The sequence below is a fragment of the Bidens hawaiensis genome, unplaced genomic scaffold (assembly GCF_021521415.1).
Source record: "Bidens hawaiensis isolate Kalapana, Puna unplaced genomic scaffold, B.hawaiensis_p1.1 tig00034663_1, whole genome shotgun sequence".
In the NCBI taxonomy this organism is placed as follows: domain Eukaryota; kingdom Viridiplantae; phylum Streptophyta; class Magnoliopsida; order Asterales; family Asteraceae; genus Bidens; species Bidens hawaiensis.
In genome coordinates this window covers 71195-91900 of record NW_027505333.1, presented here as the reverse complement: position 1 = coordinate 91900, position 20706 = coordinate 71195, and the positions used below count along the sequence as shown (strand labels likewise).

The following is a 20706-nucleotide window of genomic DNA, read 5'->3' as shown; positions in this document are numbered from 1 at the left end:
TGCTGTGCTCAGGTCCTCTGGATTCAAAATCAACAACTTGATTACGTTCTGAATTTCTTGATCACTTCTATTCTTGCTTATAACACTACTGAATTTAAATGATGCTCGTTCACCACTTGCCTCGGATGATAATCAATTCTTCAATTTCGACCACACCAAACTGACCGACACGCTTAACATGATACGCACCTATCCACTTACTTTTCAACATACGTGGGAAGAGTTTCGCCCTCGATTTTTATAACCAAACTCGTTGTCCCTCTTCAAGCATCTTTCTTTTGATCTTTGCATCATGCCCTCTCTTCATCCTATCTATATATGTTGAAGCACATTCAAAAGCTTCATCCCAAAGCTCCTCCAACTCGCATACATATTCAATTTCCGCTCTTTACCTACACGCTCAATCACTCATAATCCTGGTTAACATTTTTCACTGGCCATAATGCACGATGAGGAAGTTTCAAATGTAAATGGCATCCTTTCCCATAAACCATCTGATGGGGGTGGTACCGATAGGCATTTTAAAAGAATCTCTACAATCCCAAAGAGCATCATTTAATTTAGTTGACCAATACTTTCGATCAGGCCTTACCGTATTTTATAATATTTCTTTAATTTGCCTATTAGATACCTCCACCTGTTCACTCGTCTGAGGATGATATGGTGTGGTTATTCGGTGGTTTACGCAATCATGTTAAGTAATTTGCGAAAATTGAAAACTTTTAAATGTGATCCCCCATCACTTATAATAATGCGGGGGTGTAAGGCCCCGATCCCGGTGCCCTAATTTAGCATTAGATTTACTCATAGACTAAGTTTGTTATAGCAGAAGCATATACAATTAGCAGCGGAAACTAAAACTTTTACATAACAAAATTCTTTCGCTAACTAATCTTCAATATAGATAGCCTCAACTATACCTGCATGCATACTGAAGGTCAGCTACACGCTGAGTGAGTTCTAACATTTATCACAGAGGATCAATTTAAAAAATTGACACATGACTCTTTCGTATCCGAGGATACATTTACATGGCTTTTCTTTCGTTCACTTTGGTTTACATTCTTACCCTCGTCTTTTCAATGCATATCGGAGCATGTACGCCGTTCATTATACGTTAATAGTTATCCTAGTATCCGTAGTTGAACCAAACAATCAAACAACGCATGTATCTTCATTCAATAACTACCATATCAAACAATCATACCACATACGCGTACTTATTTATTAGCTACCATACTTGGCATCCCTAATTGGACCATTTATTCATTGTATCCATAACTGGACCATCTATCCATAACTGGCCCACATTATTCTTAGTATCCATAACTGGACCATATAACCATCGTATCCAATACTGTACCACATTATCCTTTGTATCCATAACGGGACGAGTAGTTGTACGTTTTTCGTAAAAGCTAATTTCACGTTTCGGTACTTCGAAAGCCCTAATCAGCGAAAGAGGTAGTCACTTCTGTAACGCTCTAATGGACAAAGTCTTAGTACGATATGGAGTTCACCACCGATTGGCAACACCATATCATCCTCTGACTAGTGGTCAAGTAGAGGTCTCGAATCTAGGAATTAAAAGGATCCTCCAATGAACTATAGGAATGAATCACAAAAATTGGGCAGAAAAGTTAGATGACGCTTTTTGGGCCCTTAAGACAGCCTACAAAACCCCATAGGAACAACACCTTTCAAACTTGTTTATGGGAAATGATGTCATCTACCCGTAGAACTAAAGCACAAAGCTTACTGGGCTCTTAGAGCAGTAAATTTTGATCTAACATCCGTCGGTAAAAACCGGGAAGATCAAATTCATGAGCTAGAAGTACTAAGAGCACTGGCCTATGAAAATCCCTGGTCTTACAAAGAAAATACTAAACGTTTACACGACGCCCATTTGAAGGGAAAAAAAAAGTTTCAAGTTGGCGATCGAGTACTGTTATATAACACACGTTTACGTTATTTCCCAGAAAAACTAAAATCTCGTTGGATAGGTCCATACAGAGTCGAATTAGTTTTTTACTATTGGACAGTCGAGATCTCAAATTCCGACGTCCATAAATTCTAAGTTAATGGATATCGATTAAACCGTACATCAATTGACCATTCGAAGATGTCTCGGAGGTGGTAATCCTCCAATGAAACCAATGAACATACTTGAAGTAGGGTCTGGCCAAGACCCTCGTTAAACCAGGCCGTCTAAATATGTTACTTTGTTTGTACATTATATATATATATATATATATATATATATATATATATACATATTGTCTCAAACACGGGGGGTGTGCTTCTAGAAGCACGGTCCCGTGCCCCAAAGTGCGGGCCGGAATCTTAGCTGCAAAAATCTCAGTCAGACTGGTTTGTAACAGAACTGTCAGGCCAAAATCACGGGGCCGTGCCTGACAACTGCTTGGCTATAAATCGCACCTCTTTAAAATGCATTTCTTGCACCAAACCAACACTCTCCCCTGAGAATTCAAAATGTCTACTGATATGAACGAAGAAATTTCCATTCCTCATCAACGGAGGAACGAAACCCTACACATTTCCAAAACCGAGCTTCTCATAAAACTCCAAGAGCTCGTTAAGGAACTCACCAAGATGAATCTCCTTGAGGAGATGCGTCTCATCCAACTCACCGAGTCGGTGGAGAGAATGAATATGGAGCTTCGAGACATCAACGAATAACTCCAATTACAAGTCCTTTGTTTCATGTACTTTCCTCCGCTCGGGCCATTCGATGGAGGAGAACCTTTCGGTGGGATGTAGAGACATTAAATTTTATTTTTTTCATGTCTAATCAAGTGCGATAAGCACAATGTTTAGGACCCCCAGGCTTAACCCGATAAAAAAATCTATGTTTTAGGAAAACCGGGGCTTATCCCAAACTTGTAACTAGGACCTTTAATCAATGAAAAGTAATTTTAGGACAATCAAAATGTTCAACTAACATCTTAAACATCATTCCTAGAATTCCCGCTCTCGTGTTTTGCTGAAAAATCAAAGAAAAATTTTAGTGATAAAAGCCATGGGGTCGTGCTTCTAGAAGCACGGGGCCGTGGTCACCTTAGGTTGTTCAGCATGATACACTCCGACTCCGTACATATCTCTAAATCAGAAATATTTATTCCCCTAGCAGCACGGGGCTGTGCTTCTCCAAGCACGGGCCCGTACTCGACGTTCCAGTCTCTATATAATGCATGCAAAAATCACTATTCCGTTAATACCAAACAAAAATTTACTGAAATGGAAAACAAAAGAATGGAATGGAAACCAGTGAGAAAGGGCAAGAATGTTGATTCTTCCTCACACCTTGAGGAAGAAATCATCAGGCTCCAAAGCATCGTAAGAGACCAAGTCGAGAGTAACATCCAAGCCGAAGGTCGCTTAATCGAGCTGACCAACAAAGTCGAACTGCTTAGGTTCGAGAATTTCCACATTGTTGAAAGTCACAACAAAGATGCGGATTTCAAGCTCAACTATCTTAACCGAAAAATCGCAAAGCTCGACAAAAAGCTTTCCGAGCTCTTGGAAGCCAAAAGAGCCCCACCACACATTCCATGACTTGTTCGGGAATGGTGATCGTAAGTAGTTCGGACTTTGTCTTGGTAGGATTTACTCTTGCTAGTTTCATGTTTTAGTGTTCGGGATTATTGTTTTAATTTTCTTTATGGTGTTTAATGAAGTTAATGAAATCTATTATGAATTTTATTTCTATTTTAAACTTAATCCTCAAAGAAAATCAGTTAAAAAAAGCGAACCAGCTCGACAAATAAACAGCAAACAAAAGAAAAACCTGACTGCTACAAGCAGCACAATACCGTGCTTCCAAAATCACGAGGCCATGCTCCACTCTACAGTGCAGCTACGTATTTTTCCAAAAAAATAACATTTTACACATAACTTAACCCTAAAACAACTTCGTCATAACCGAAAACCGGCGCCCCTTTTCCTATTACTCAATTCATAGCCTCAAATATTCGATTTCCAACCAAAGGTATGTTAATTTAGTGAATCTATTGTTCAAATTCATCATTCTAGGTCTAAAATAAACCGCAAATCTTACCATTTGATGATAAATCGGGACTAAACCTAGAAAATAGATGGGTCATTTGTTTAGATCTAGGATATTGATTAGAAAGATAGATTTGCACTTGAGTTGAGAAACTTTTGTTGGGAAAAACCATTCGGGTTCGGATCTTGATGATTCTTATTACAAAATCAAGCACGAATGATATTCTAAAATCAGTTTGAATCGCAAGTTTGAGTCTTGACAATTAAAAATTAGGATTAAAAACACGGGCTGTGCTTTGCAAAACACGACCCGTGGTCAACCACTGGTCAACATAAGTCAAAATCAGACAAACTGGTCAAAACTGCCAATACACCCGCAGCATGGGTCGTACTTTTAGAAGCATGGTATCATGCCTTTCCTCAGCATATGTCCGTGCTTCTAGAAGCACGGTGCCGTTTTTAGCGGTTGTTTCACATTTCCAGATAATTTTGAGAGATTTAAACTGATCTAGTTATAAAATTTGCAGATGGCTGAATACTAGGATGACGAGCATGTTTTCTTAATCTTCAATGAAAACACCGAAAGAGATGCACGGGCCCAACAAAGAATCGCCTACCTTAACAATCAGCTCCCAGAACCGAATTTCTATGATTGCAATGAAACACTAAGGAAAGTGAATCAATGAGGGAGATACAAGGAGCTTGTGAAGGGGCCGTGGTTGCGTGTTCTAAATCAAAATGGTAAAGCAGTAACTGAGTTGACCATGGAGTTTTTAGCCTCATTCTCTTTCAAGACAAGGAATTTGTATATGCGGGATGAAGATGTTGTTGAGTTTAGTGTTTTGGGGAGAGTGGTACAAGACATCAGTCACCGAGCTCAGGATTGATTTGAGTATTTATACGAGTGATGAAACTGACAGGCCCATCTGGTACGACTCCATGACTACATTTGCAGATGAAGATGCTGACTAGTCAGCAGAGGCAGGTGATACTAGATTACAAGCGTGGGAACAATTGAGTATTGGGGATGAAACCTACTGTGCAAGCAGCACCAAAAGCAATGCCTTACGTGAACCACTGATGAGATACATTCACCGATTACTGAGCCACATAGTCACTACATGTGGTCAGAGTGAGGGGGTCGTGAACTTGAGGGAATTGTGGGCCCTTTATTGCATCAAGAATGACATACCTTGCAACATCACTTATATGTTCTGTCAACTGTTCTAAACCAATGCAAATGCAAGGAGCCTGGATACCCCGACCTTTGGTGGTGAATGGATCTACAAGCTCTACAAAGCTTACCGTGCAGACACAGAAGGAACCCGAAACCCAAACCTGATCGCACTTGACCTCAGTTTCTGTATCAGAATGCAAATGGTCCAACAAACTGCCAGGAACCCAGACATGTGGAGGTTTCAGGATGCCCTGAACCAGATTTGGGATCCTGAGGACTCGGCTGATATGATGATCCAGGACATATCCGAGAGGAGAGGAGGATCACCACCCTGACAGACCTGCCGTTGCACTTACTATCAGCAGGGCGGCCCATCATCATCAGGAGCCGTCCCCAGCTCGTCTTACCACAAGCAGTACTTTTTTGAGGGCCTGTACGGGCATGTTGGTCAGTTCCAGACTCACACTACCGCCTCTTTTTACAGGTTATCAGGACAGACTGCGGAATCAAACGCACAAAGGGCCGCATTGTACCTTTATGACGTTTAAGTGACAAGGCCGGAAATCAACCATTTAAGTGAGCGCATGGACTGGCAGTGGGGACCCTTTGACCTGGATTACATAGGTAACTGACGAGCAGCGGCACTGGTAGGTCTGGTATGGGTATGGGTTTAGGCGGTAGTACCTTTATGACGTTATTATCATGTTTGTTGATACAATTTACATTTTGTTGTTGGTTTGTTTAGTACTTTTTATGGCCGTGGGTGCCAAGACATTTTAATAGGTACTAGTTTAGCCCGTGTGGGCAGGGTGTGGATGATTCCATACCCGATTTTCAGTAGTATTATGCTTTCGTAGTTTGTGATTGTTTGTATTTTTTTATTATTCAGGTACAATACTGTAAAACGGACAAAAAACAGGGGACACTCTGTCGAAATTTCGTTAACTCGTAGGAATGTTCCTTTTCATTTTATCCACCATACTTCATATGAATCATTTTATAAATCTTTTCGCATTGAGGACAATGTGAGATTCAAGCGTGGGGAGGGGAATTACATGACCAATTGCTTGCTCAACTAATTATTAAGATTCTGTAAATAAACAAAAAGTTTTATAGCAAACAAAGACTATTTCAGTTACAAAACCATAAGGAAGTCTAACAAATTCTTTTACAGATAACCAACTAAAAATCTATTATAACCAAAAAGTGAAAAAGTAAAAAGAAATTTTGTAATATTGAGAATAAATTTATACGAAATATGGCGTTTATACCCAATTCCTTCGTTACTCTGAGATAAACCTCATGCCATATAAATATTTTTTTTGGAAGCTTTGAGTAAGTCATATGTTTCGTGTGATTTAGAACTTGTCGCAAATATTCATTTCAAGACTGCACGAAGCGTTGTATAAGGAAGAAGGTAATATTGTCATTATTCCCTCAAAAACATTCTCCAAATCACAAAACACAAAAACTTTATCCAAAATCTTACCACTTTATCCTTCTCACCGGTAAAATAAAACACTCATGTATGCAAATTTACTTGCATTCAAATACCATATATATATATATACATATATATATATATACATATATATATATACATATATATATATATATACATATATATATATATATTCGAATAGACATGTCATTTGAATACAATATGTATTCGAATAGGCATGTATTCGCGTACAATACATATGTATTCGATCATGCCTTGTATTCGAATGATACTTATTCACTAAGGAATTGTATGTGAATGCCCTTATTGTATTCTAATAAAATCTTAGTATGCGAGTACATATGTGTGCGATCTCATGATGTATGCGAATACACGATGTTTGCGAATACATAATTTATTCGAATACATAGTGTATTCGAATATGGCTTTGTTAACACGTTGTTTATAACTTATATTCGAATGGCCTTTGTGAAACACTGTATACGAATGTTCTTATGTGACCATTGTATTCGAATGGCTCTAACATAGCATACCAATTATATACACACCCATGTATTCGTTTGGATAGGATATTCGAGTAGAAAGGCTGTACTCGAATAATATCTCATTCGAATACATCCTCTGAGTTACAGTTCACTTTCCTACTTCCATCATTCTTACATGTTTTAATATCTTTAACCCTATTATGGCATTATATCATCTCATGAACATTTCCATTTCCATTTTTGGCTAAAACCTATCCCATTCACCCATAAAGCTTGAACCTTTATGGATTTAAAATGTTCCTAAGCTAAATCTAGGGTTTCTTCATGGGCCGTATTCACCATCGTGTTCATCTAGTCCATTTTTATCGTCAAGTTTGCATTTTTATGATACATTTATACCTGATTTGTTTTAGGGTTATGTTTTGGGGCAAACTGTTCTTAAAAATGGAACCTTTATATGTAAAGAACATTCCTTTATGCATTTTTAGGATATGGTTAGCTTGATATGCAACAATAACCTTGTATCTTTCTTGTATGATCAAGATTTATCAATATCCAAGCTTGGTTGTTGATAATGAACCTTGGCCGATTTCATTGAGAGGGTTTGCGTGTGTTTTGAGTGTGTAGGAGACTTGGAAAATAAGAAATAAGAGTTTTAGGGTTTTAGGGAGGTTTAAGGGAGTATTTATACTCTCTTATGCCCATGGACCTAAGGCCCATAACCATACCTTTAATCTATCTTTTATTAACCAAGTCCATGCTCCATTATTATATCTAATCTTAGTTAAGTATTTACACACCTTTAATCAAACATCATTTCCTTTATTTATTATTATAAAAACTAGGATGTTACAAGAACATTCAATTTATAGTTTGTCCAGGTCCTCTGGACACGGCCGTGCTGAGTGAGGCACAACCATGTCGTCTTTTTTTGTCCTACTGCATTAATTGCCCATGTCAGATCGTACAACTCATGGTTGCACAAGGCCAGGTTATGCAAGGCACAACCGTGTTGAGATCCACAATAGTCTAAACTTCTCCAGTTTTGTTTTTTTTTCTTGTACTTTAACACACATCCGTGTTTTGCTTTTGAACCTTCTATTTGTCTTTTCGTTTTTGTTTTGGTAACATGGGTTGTGTTTTGTTTAACAGACCATGTCTTGATTTTCTGATTTTTGCCTTTATTTCGTATGCTCTCGGCATGGCCATATCTTGATTTAACAGGTGGTGTTTTGAGTCGGATTTCATCTTTTATCTCTGTTTTCTTTGTATTGTAGCTTTTTTTATTTCTTGTGATTGTATTGACCTATAGATAGAAATTATAAACATTAGTGGTTATTTATTTTAATATAGTTGCTGAAATTACGTTTATTTAGAGATGTTTTAGTGCTGAAAAGATGCATAATTTCTTATAAATCAAATCTCCCCACACTTGAACCTTGCTTGTCCTCAAGCAAGCATTGAACAAACTCTTCGAAAAAGCACATTAGCTGAAGCAAAGCATCCAAAGAAATTTCATAAATTCCTGGTAATTCATAAGGGCAAAATATATTAGTATAGTGATACTTCAAATTATGGTTTGATTTTATGAGCCTTATATTATGCAAAACGTCACTTGCTCGCAATGTTCACACAAAATCGGATTTTTATTTGGACGTACACGTAATGTTGTATGTATAAACACTATTAGCCAAGACACGACTTAAAGAATATATTCTTGTTAAGAGATCAATTCTCCACCCACCTTGTTAAGTGTTGCATATGTCAAAAGATATTACATTTCCAACGGTTTCGGTATGTGGGTAATAGGTTTTGTAAGGTGTTTTGGCAAAGGTATTTTATTTTTGGAGGGGTACGACTAATCGAGCTTTTTTCATCAGAAAATGGTCTTCTTTTCTTGGCATTGCTTTATTCTTCGTCCCGGAGTGTGGCTAATAAGCAAAGTTTTTTTTAATAATCCTAATGAATCTTTTAAGGTTATATCATCAAGACCGGTTTTATCCAAGATGTAGTTAAGCTCCTTCTCAATCCTATTAGGAACACAACTCCCAATTCTAAAAGATCGTTCGCCTTTGAGCCTAATAGCCCCCACCCTCATTAGTTTGGTATATTCGTATTGGGATTGGGTTTGACTTTTTCTACATCTTCCATCGTGGGACCAATTCTTTTGTTTGGTAGGTATGGTGATAGGTGTAGAGTTTATGTGGTGGATTTTGTAATTTTTGGAAATATATTACCTTTCTGTTTATACAGCATTTCGTCTGATTTTGAATAGAATTCTCAAGACAAGTTCTAATATGCAAGAAGTACCTGACTCACTCAAAAGTATCCAATATATGACTATTTTTCTGAATATCTGCATAAGGGCTTAATTCTCACAAACAGAAGGATTGGGTGATAACGTGATATTTTACATAAAGTTAATCCCAATATTACAAACCATATTTTCAGTTGTCACATTTTAAGGTAGATTAATCTTGCTCAAATGTGTTCTCATTGTTTCTTAGTTCCTGGTTCGTCAAAAGTAGTAAAAGCTTAAGGTTTTGTTGCTGCAAAAACAAAATTTTGAAAATTTTGTTCCAAAATTTTGCCTTTTTTTGGCTTACTTCGGTCAAGTGTAAATCTCCTCCCTACACTTAAATTTCACATTGTTCTCAATGTGAAAATATTTAAAATAAATGGAAAAAATTTATAAATCATGTGTATATATGTGTTAATTCATGTTTTTTAATTGTTTACATATAGCGAACACAATTACTTTGAGTTCTTTTATGATTACAGGTGTTCGGAGCTTAAACAAGCTAATACAATACCATGCAGATAAAGATTAAGCAAGCCTCAAGAAGAAATAAGCATAGGGAAACAGAGGTTAATAAGGATTCGGGAATGGTTTGGATGAGAAACCCGAAGCCGAAACGAAAACTAAACAAGATAGGTTACCGGAAAACTGTTTTTTAGTAAAACATTCATATCTCGGCCTAGAAAATGATTTACGACACCCATAATATATGAATTTCGGGTATCTCGACGAGATAAATCTGAATATCAAGATGGTTGATTTCGCGCGACGCGAACTTAGTGGGAAAAATGCTTCGCGTGACGCGAAGTGACATAAAAATAGGAAAAAGAACCCTAACTTGATATAATCACTTTTGAGACCCTATTTCGACCTATCCTTCATTCCAAATTGATACAATTTATTTGCATCCCTTTTCTGGTTGTGTTCATCATATATAGGGTTAGCTCATATGTCATTGAACTAGTAATCGATTACTCGTACTATACACACTCATATCATGGGCCACCTTCTGCAAAGTCTCAAGACCTATCATAACATAACAGTAGAAAAGCAAGCCTCTACACTTTTGCTAGTTTGCATATATTTTTGAGTGAGTTGAGGAGACAGATTTGTCTTGGCTTGCCCGAGTGTATTCTAGATACCCGTAATGGGTGGTTTTGTTTTCACAATTTCCTTTGTTTTGCTAGTTCTTTAGTTAAAAGTGTAATTGTATAAATTGTTAGGACCACCACATTAAGGCCGGTTTTAATATTTATAATCGGTCAATTTTAACCCCGTCCTCTTTAATGTTCTTTTAAAGGTTATTTTTTTCAACATTCAGGAAAATGATAACCTCAAGTGTGGGTTTGGGAGAAAAATTAAAATTTTTGCATTAAAGTATCTTGATTGTGCGCAAAAGTCGGAATTGTAAATAACTAATTGCTATTATTAATTCCAAGTAGAGGTCTTAGGTCATGGTCAGTTTTTTAAGCTTCTCGAAATTCTTCCCATTCAAATGTTTTTCAAAAAGGGAAAATTAAAATGGAACGTTTAGATGGGGATAACGAGTCATGTGAATGGGTACACATGTTCCATATCGCCTACCTATTTCCTCTCGGGTGTGTGTGAAATTGTATTATATATACTACACATATAATATATAGATATATATACATGTCATATGAGTGCCATAAAAATAGTAACTAGTACGTTCATGATATCTAGAACCTATTTGGTATATGCGATTGAAATCCATGTAAGGATTCTATTTATTAGACTATGGATCTAGTTATTTGATATGCTCTGAAGTATATAATTGATAGTAACAATAGTAATAATAATAAGGTTAGTAAACGTTATACGAGCCGAAATCTAGCCACTAAGACGATACATCAATTACGTTACGAATACGAGATCGATACGTTAAATAATACTTTATTGATACATTAGGGATGAATACATTATGGTGTATAATAACTTATGGAGAGGATCCTGACATTGGGTTATGGTATCCTAAGGATAATAGTTTTGAATTCACTGCGTTTTCCGATTCGGATTATGGAGGATGCAAGATCAATTTTAAATCGACAACAGCGGGTTGTCAATTTCTAGGAAGCCGGCTTGTTTCCTAGTAGTGTAGAAAGTAGACAACGGTCTCCACTTCAACCGTAGAAGCAGAGTATGTGGCAGCCTCGAGTTGTTGTTCACAAGTTCTTTGGATCCAGCAACATTTGTGGGATTACGGTTTGAAGTTTCTTACTACTCCCATCTTTATTGATAACTCTGCTGCTATAAGTATCACCAAAAATCCTGTGCAACACTCAAAGACTAAGTATATAGAAATTAGATATCATTTTATACGTGATTGCTTTGAAAAGAAACTAACTGATATTGTGATTTTTGTTTAAAATATTTTTAAAATCTAAAAACATAGAAAATCTGAAAAATCAAAAAGATTGTGTTTTTGTTTGTATTGAAAAATCTGAAAAGCCAAAAGATTGTGTTTTTGTTTGTATAGAAAAATCTGAAAAGCTAAAAAGATTGTATTTTTAGTATGTATAGAGAAAAACCAAAAATATTTTTGCACTCTTTCGCTTAAAATTATGTCAATTACTCTTATTTGAAGGACATATACATGTATATGTTGGGTCCTGATATTTACTTGTAGATGTTCGAGATAACCATTTACCAAATAATGGAAAGTAGTTGGGGCGATTGTTGTGCGTTTTTATTTAATTATCTCGCTGAAAATTATGTCGGTTATTTAAGTTTGTGGAACATGCTTGCGTGTCTTGGTCCTGTTATTTTCTTGTAGATTCATAGGATAGCCATTAATCTACAGACTGAAGGTGACTGTGGCGATTGAATTTATTTTTATGCTCCTCAAAAATTGGGTTTTGAAGCAAAAAGAGAAAATGATAGTACATTGATCATCTGGTCCCAGATCCAGAAAGAAATAAGCTTAAAAGGCTGACTGCTTAATTGCATTGGTGCATTGATAGGTCTTAAATAAGTTGTCAGGGTAAAGTATGTGATATAAACATAAAGAAATACCAAATTGAAAGAGGTGTTAGTCTCTTCCGAAACTCTCGGTAATTATGGCAGAATGGTAATAGCATGTCATACTCAAGCCTTTTGTTTGTCTGATAACCAATAACAAAAAATTTGCATAAAAAACATTCGGGTTCTGGACACTGTGAGTCTTTATGCGGCTTAATAATTTGGGTATTCATAAGCATGAATAATTCAAAAGATTTTAGAGCAAACCTGATGGAGGCCCAAGCATTGAAGAACGTGCCATGTTATATTTGGAGGCCCAAGATCGTGCTTCCAAAGGTGGCCCACGAAAATGGGCATAACTTGGCTCACGAAGCTCCGTTTCAAGCCTATTACCAGTCAAATTGAGGCTTGAGACGAGGAGCACATTGTGGCAAATGCCTACAGCAGTTTGGCCCCTGTTCGAATCCCAAAAACGCCTCCTAAATATATTTTTGGTCGTTTTTATGTTTTTTTGTCAGTTTTTGCGTTTGCCATTTTGGGTTTGTGTTTGGTCCATGGCCTTTTTAGGCCCATTTCGTATTTGGAAGTCTTTATATATGATGTTGATGTAATCTGAAAAGTTAGACTTGAATATTATTAATTTTCATTTTCTCTTCATTATCCCTTGACCTTTGGGTGGGATTTGGGAGTTTTGAAGTTCATCATGGGTATTCACGGAATCAACGTGATTCGATTTTCGTTTTTGTTTATACCGCTGCATCAAACCCAAAGTCATTAAACTTGATCACTTCTGTACATCGTACAAATTGAATTACTGACTTGATCAAAATCCGTTGTTAGTCAAACATTGTTCGTCTCTTGCGTGCGTCTTAATAATTATAAAAAATGAACCCAGGGGACACAATGTATGTAAGCCTACAAATGGACTTACGCATACTCATTCACAGTAGAGGAATCATGGTGCATTAATAAAAAATATCTAGAAAACTTCTAAGTTTTGATCGGCAGGATAATGGTTTAAATCAAGTTGGGGTGATACGATAAATATCAAATTAAGCTTGAACTAAGATTATAGGCTGATAGTTTCTGATATTATGTGCTTTAATTTAACATTTAATCATATCACATAAATATTTGAAAGTTTGTTATAAGATTTAAGTGGACAACAATATCAATGACCGACTTAACGCCATTCATAATAACGCTGAAATATAAAACTGCGATGGAAGGGCAATTTGGTCAATATGATTCTCTGCTTAAACTCACAAAAACATGTACTACTTTCGTAGAATAGATTTTATTTTGTTTAAAATCATTCATAAATACGAAAATATTTTGATTTCTACTTTGTTATTGCTTTTCGTGTTTAAGTGTAACTTTTAGAAAAGAAAAGGAAAAATTCCAAAAAGATTTTCATTTTTTTTATTTGTACATTTAAATATTATTTAATTCATTTTAAGTGATTTGATTTTAAGTTATGTGTTTTTGAACATAAAACACGTTAAGGTATTGCATCTTATTCTATCGGGTAAGATTCGTAAGGTAAAGTTCATCGGGACACGGGTATCGATGCTTTATTTAATTCTTTATTTAACTCTTTTAAATTTAAATTGAAAAAGATTTTAATTTTAAATTATTGTCCATTCGTTATCCATCTGAATAACTAATGAGGGTCATTTTGAAAGATTTAGTCCAATTCGTTATCCTTAATTCGCTTCCGCTACTATGTAACGAATGACCTCATTCATCATCTATTTCATAACGAATGAAGCACGAAGTAATTATAATTAATTATTAATCCGTTATGATTTTTAACGAACCACTCATTCGTTACTGGGACTTACAAATGAGATAACGAAGTAGCTCATTCATTAATTTTGAATTAACGAATTAGCTGATTCGTTTTCTTGGAATGTGTGCGAGTTCGTATCATATTTTATGAATAGGTTGAGAACGAATCACCTCATTCGTTCACAACTATTCATCTTCCCTAAAGAAACTCTACCAAAATTTTTAAGAAATATCAAACTTCGTTAAAACCAGTTTTGATCATCAATTAAGAATCCTCAAGTAATCACGATCACAATGCGATCAAAAACGTCAAAAGTTATGACCGTTTCAAGGGTTAATTAGGTGTTTGAAGTGTCGGTTTAACTTAAGAAACTAACTTTAAAAAACCTAATTTACAATCAGGTTTTAGCAAATTGGTTGTTATGAAACGGCTGTCGATGCGATTACGAGCCAATTTGTGTTCAGTATTGGTTATTACATCGTCAATCATGGTTCAATTGAATCTGATAGTGCATGTTTGACTATCGGAGTTCAACTCAATTTTGACTTTGACACAAGATAGTCAAAGTTATGAGTTATTGGTGACCATTCATTATAGATTAACGAATGGACACCCATTCGTGTTCAGTTCCATAACGAATAAACTCCTTCGTATATTTTGATAATGAATTAACTCACATTCGTTAGTTAATTCGTTACTCTTTCATTATTGATTCGTTATGGTCAATTCATTTTAAATATTTATAACGAATTAAGCAATTAGTTATAGCGAATGACCTGATTCGTTATAAGGAATGAGCCAAGAATAATAACGAACGACACTTTGAATTATTTTTATAATCCAAAAATTAAAATTATTAAATAATTTAAATGTTTGAACACCTGAACCTGAACTCCCTATGTTGCCCTTTGATAAAACTAACTCTCGGGTTTATGCATTTTCAGTTATTATATTCATCCATATCGAATTCTAAAAAAAAAATACCATTTTGGCTAGCTCATTATCAATCAAATATCAAATAAAATCCTATAGATCTAGCAATGATGGAATTTCGATTCTATGAATCTTTAACTGGAATCTATGAGATACGTGAAATCAAAATTGATACTAAACTTATTTTAAGAAATGCAACCGGAACGGAATTTATAAAATAGTCCTAGAAAAAGAATTCTACCATTTAGGCTTACTTTGCTTCACTAATAGGCTCACGATTCGATTTTGATTGTTATGGACTAGTCCCAAGATCGAGCCCTAGACAAGCGGACTTTATTTTAACAGCCGGAACAGTAATAATGAAATGGCCCCTTCCTTAGTGAGATTATACGAGCAAATTCCGGAACCAAAATATGTTATTGCTATGGGAGCATGTACAATTACAGGGGGGATGTTCAGTACTGATTCTTATAGTACTTTTCATGGATACTATAACTCATTAGATGATAATATTATACATTATAAAGTTGGTTACTTTTTTATTCATATGAAGAATATCACTATTCTTCATATGAATACTACAACTGAATAAACAAAAACAAAGCCCCTTGTCGGGTTTGAACCAAGGGCTTACGCGTTACCATGGGATTACTCTACCATTCTACATTAGCATCGTCTAAAACAACGATTTTTATTAGGTGTAGAAAGAAAGAAACTTCATAGAAGTTGAAATATGAAGAAATAGATATGCCTAGCTATTTTAATCTATGGGTAAAGTATCTAATTGATAGAGTAAGCACCGTAAAGATCAATTAGCGAGGTTTTGGCCGATACAATAAGAACTGCTTACTTTATGAATAGTTGTATCCATTGATAGTTGATCTATTATGGTTAGTAAGATCGGTAAATTAGGTGATGGTAAGGAAAGAGAGGGATTCGAACCCTCGGTAAGCAAAAGCCTACATAGCAGTTCCAATGCTACGCTTTCAACCACTCAGCCATCTCTCCTACATAATGATTATGACCCCAAAACCGAAAATAGAAATGAATCATAAACTTGTTGAAGAGATGAAATATAACCAAGGTATATTTTTTTGATCAGAGGTTGAATCGATCATCAGAAGAAGAATTAGGCCAAAAATTAGGATACATTCTGGGAAAATCAAACTTCCATCGAAGAGAAGGAAATGAAAGGCTTTCATAAAAATTTTCGTAGAATCGAGAATGAAGTTTTCATTATGTACATGCCAGATAATAAATTAGTAGCTGCATCTAATTTATCCAATTTCTAAAAAAATCCCAATTGTTTCCATTTTTGGAATGGAATATTTATGGAATCTCCATGAATAGGATCTACCTTTATTCAATGTAGATCTGTAAGAATATTATTCCGATAGATAATTCTTCTATAGATTTCATTAATTTGGCTCCGGGTGTTCTATTCGATACGGGTAGGAGAAGAACCCGACCCGGTATTATTAAAATAATAGATGAAGCAGAACCAATTCAAGATGATACGGATCAACCAACCCCTTTTTTGCGCCAAAGATCTTACCATTTCCGAAGGAACTATAGTTCCATCTCTTTTCCATTTCCATTCAAGAGTTCTTATGTGTTTCCATGCTCCTTTGAGACATCGAAAAATGGACAAATTCCTTTTCTTAGGAACACATGCAGGATTCGTCACTACAAAAAGGATAATGGTAACCCCACCATTAACTACTATTAACTACTTCATTTATGAAATTCATAGTAATAGAGATACATGTCCTATCGAGACAGAATTTGTAACTTGCTATCCTCTTACCTAACAGACAAAGATTTGCCTCCGTGGAAAGGATGATTCGTTTGGATCGACATGAGAGTCCAACTACATTGTATTTCCAGAATCCATGTTGTATATTTGAAAGAGGTTAACCACTTTGCTTCTCTCACGGTACAATCCTCTTCCCGCCGAGCCCCCTTTCTCCTCGGTCCACAGAGACAAAATGTAGGACTGCCGCCAACAGTTCACCACTGAAGAAAGGACTCACTAAGCTGGGATCACTAATGGCGCATTACAGTACTTGTATTCTTCTAGCCGGAATTTTATTAAAAATGGGAGCGTATGGATTGATTCAGATTATTATGGAATTATTACCACACGCTCATTCTATATTTTCTCCTTGGTTGGAGATAGTAGGCACAATTCAAATAATCTATGCAGCTTCAACATCTCCTGGCCAACGTAATTTAAAAAAAAGAATAGCCTATTCCTCCGTATCTCATATGGGTTTAAAGCTCGTAATGCTGCGTCTCTTCCGAGACCGGGACCTTTAATCATGACTTCTGCTCGTTGCATACCTTGATCTACTGCACGAATAGCATTTGCCGTTGCGGTTTGAGCAGCAAACGGCGTCCCTCTTCTTGTACCTTTGAAGCCACAAGTACCGGCAGAGGACCAAGAAACCACTCGTCCTCGTAAATTTGTAACAGTCACAATGGTATTATTTAAACTTGCTTGAATATGAATAACCCCCTTTGGTATTTTACGTATACTCTTACGTGAACTAGTACGTCCACTTCATAGCTTTCAATTCGCCTCTGACCATTAAATGAAATGTGAATAATCCGTCCTCTTCAATTTGAAAGAAGGGGCGCTTCCGGTTCTTTCAGTGCTTGAAACAACTTTGTCTTCTCCATATTACTATATCTCTAGAGTCATTAATTTTATATGAGGAACTACTGAACTTAATAACTTGCTGCCAAAAGTGTAGCATGCCTGAATCTAACTGGGGTTCGCGATGGTGGAGGGACTGGATCAGAAAAAAGAGCGATTCTAGTTGTAAGATATCTAATGAAACCGTCGCTAGAATTGAGATATTATTCATAGAGAAAGATCTCAAATATCTGGAGTTTGTCTTTGTATATTATAGGGATAATCCGAAGGTACGGAATGATTCGTCAAATATTCAATATGATTCCACAAGATCTAGTTTCGTTGTTATGGCTGACAAAAATTGCCCAAGATGCTCCCGTAGCTGAGCAACAACAGGTTCAGCAACCACAAGGACCTGAACTCCCGATGTTGCCCTTTGATAAAAAGAACAACATCTGTGCTTTCGTTAAGGAGAATTTTGCCAATGAAGACATATTTCGAGACATGATTGCTTTTATCCGACGATCTCGAATACGCTATGTTGTTTCTGATGATACGAAGATACACTTCAGCATTATCCGACCGTTTTGGAATTCGTCTCGCTAAGTTGAGTCTAAAAACCAAATTGTCACTGAAGTCAACAAGACACATGTGTCAATACACCTGGGGTTATCAGGCGGGTGTTGCGGTTTGTGGACGATATGGACAACCCGTGTGAGTTTAATGAGGCGTTCATCCGCGGGTTATTTTGTCGTGTGTTTTACGCGGGTGACCTTGAACGTTCCATGTACAACAAATCTAACTTGTGCCCACGTACAAGTATCTACTACATGTGCTCATTCACTGCCTAGGGGACGCAAGGGTGGATACGACGAGTGCCGGAGCATGTTGTAATCGGCATTTGTCGCTCTGATTTTGAACAAACCGTTCAATTTCTCTGAGATGATCTTCTACCATCTCAAGGAAAACTGCTTTGTCAAAAACCGACGCAGTAAATTCCTTATGTATCCACGATTCATTCATCTGATCGTTCAGGATCTTATTCCGGATTTGGAGATTGATTTGACGTTAAGATACGACGTATTGAAGCTCGAGCATATGAGTGCTGACATAGTAAAGATGATGAAGTCGTATAGGCAGGGGACACCGAGGACTAATCGTTTGATTGTTCATTTGTCAAATCTGGCATATGTATGTGCTTCTAATGATCATTGGATCGACAATGATTTGAATTCCGAACAAGAAGAGGACCAGGTGGGACCGAAGGTGGAGATGATGGAGATGAAGGTCGTGATGGTGGACATGGAGCTCGTTCACACTAGCGTCTTGAAATCTTTCATTCAACTCGAACATAGCCAAATTCGCTTGATTATCGTTGCACAACAATCTTTGGGTCCAATCAGTTCCTTCAGTAGCAGAGAGAAGAGCTTGTGATCCCGAAGCAGAAGGTTTACCACCAGAAGGCTTATCAACAGCATTATTAAACTTTTTTTCCCAGAATTTCAATCTTGGCTTCGCGGTCCATTATACTCTTTCTTCGTCTTATCACATTCTTTGGCAAAATGGCTAAATTCTTGACAGTTGTAGCACTTGACTTTTAACTTATCAAAACCAACTCTTTTGTTCAGAAATTATAGATCTATACCAGTTCTTTGCAAGAATTTCTTCACCTTTCTCACAATCATTGCCATGTTCCATTTAAGATCCATAAGTTCCAAGTCATCTGGATCAATTTGGTCATAGTCTTCATCAGTTATCTCACTCGTAGAAATCTTACGACCAAACAAATTCTCATACGATGTCATGAAAGCATAAAGAAAGCAAAATTATGTTCAGCTTCCTTCATGGTCACATTTGATGGTGTAGAAAAGCTTTTCGCAGAAGCAGATACTCCATGTCACACCCTCAAAATCCACTAACGGAGTTTTACCGTCAGAGGGTGTGAACTAACAGGATCGGAGTCATTAGTTATAATCAAACCATAAAAACGTTTAAATGAAAATAAGTGCGGAAGCGTAAAACCATAGAAACATTGTTGCGTCACGCAGGACAATTTAAAACCAATGATAACAGTTAAAAGTAAGTTTGCATAGTTAAAAGTTTATCAAGCAATGCATGTTCCTAAACCGCGCGCCCCGCCTCGGCTACCTGAGAATAACATACTAAAAGTGTCAACACAAGGTTGGTGAGTTCACAAGTTATATAAAAATAAATCGTTTAGCGTTTGCGTTCAGCGTTACAGCGTTTTGCGTTACAGCGTTTTTCGTTACAGCGTTTTGCGTTACAGATAGTGTTATGTCAAATTATATATCGATAGGTAGCTAGTCTATACAACAAGTATTACTAAGTGTTCGACACCGAAGCTGACTCGTTTAATAAGTGCCTTGTCACCAGGTCATCCAGACCATGGTACGTGTTAGCCAAAATTACACCCACTCGACCTCCAGTCGAGCTTAGCGTTGGGTGGGGTTTGTCAAACCCAGTAGTACTACTCAACAGTGACTCGCTATTCTAAATATTAACCGGTTCGATGTGTAGGACTTCAAATATTTCGTTTGCCACTTAGCCTTTACAAGTGATATATAATTTATAACGAAATCTTTAATGCGTTGTGGAGTATGTTATCTCCCCCAAGTGAAAAGCGTTTGAAAACAGTTTAAAGAGGGGAAAGTGAAACTAACTGTTTGCGAAGAATTTCCCAAATTAAATCACCAAGATGCGCGTCACCGGAAAACTCTCTCTAGCGTTCTAAAACAATAAAGAGATTTTTCTAAGTGTCGGAATATTATCGAGTCTCTAGACCCGGCACATAATACCTATGCACATAACATGTTTCGTGTTTCGTTTGTGAATCGTGTGTGACTTTAACAAGTGTTTTTGTGACACATTACATGTGTAAGCAATCATATACGTGT

At 36.5% G+C, this 20706-nt stretch overlaps 1 non-coding gene across 1 annotated transcript; it reads right to left on the bottom strand.

The window, feature by feature from the left end:
• Positions 1 to 16074: 16074 nt before the first annotated feature.
• TRNAS-GGA (transfer RNA serine (anticodon GGA)) lies at positions 16075 to 16161 on the bottom strand. Its single transcript has one exon. It is a non-coding gene; the product is annotated as a tRNA-Ser (tRNA).
• Positions 16162 to 20706: the final 4545 nt, after the last annotated feature.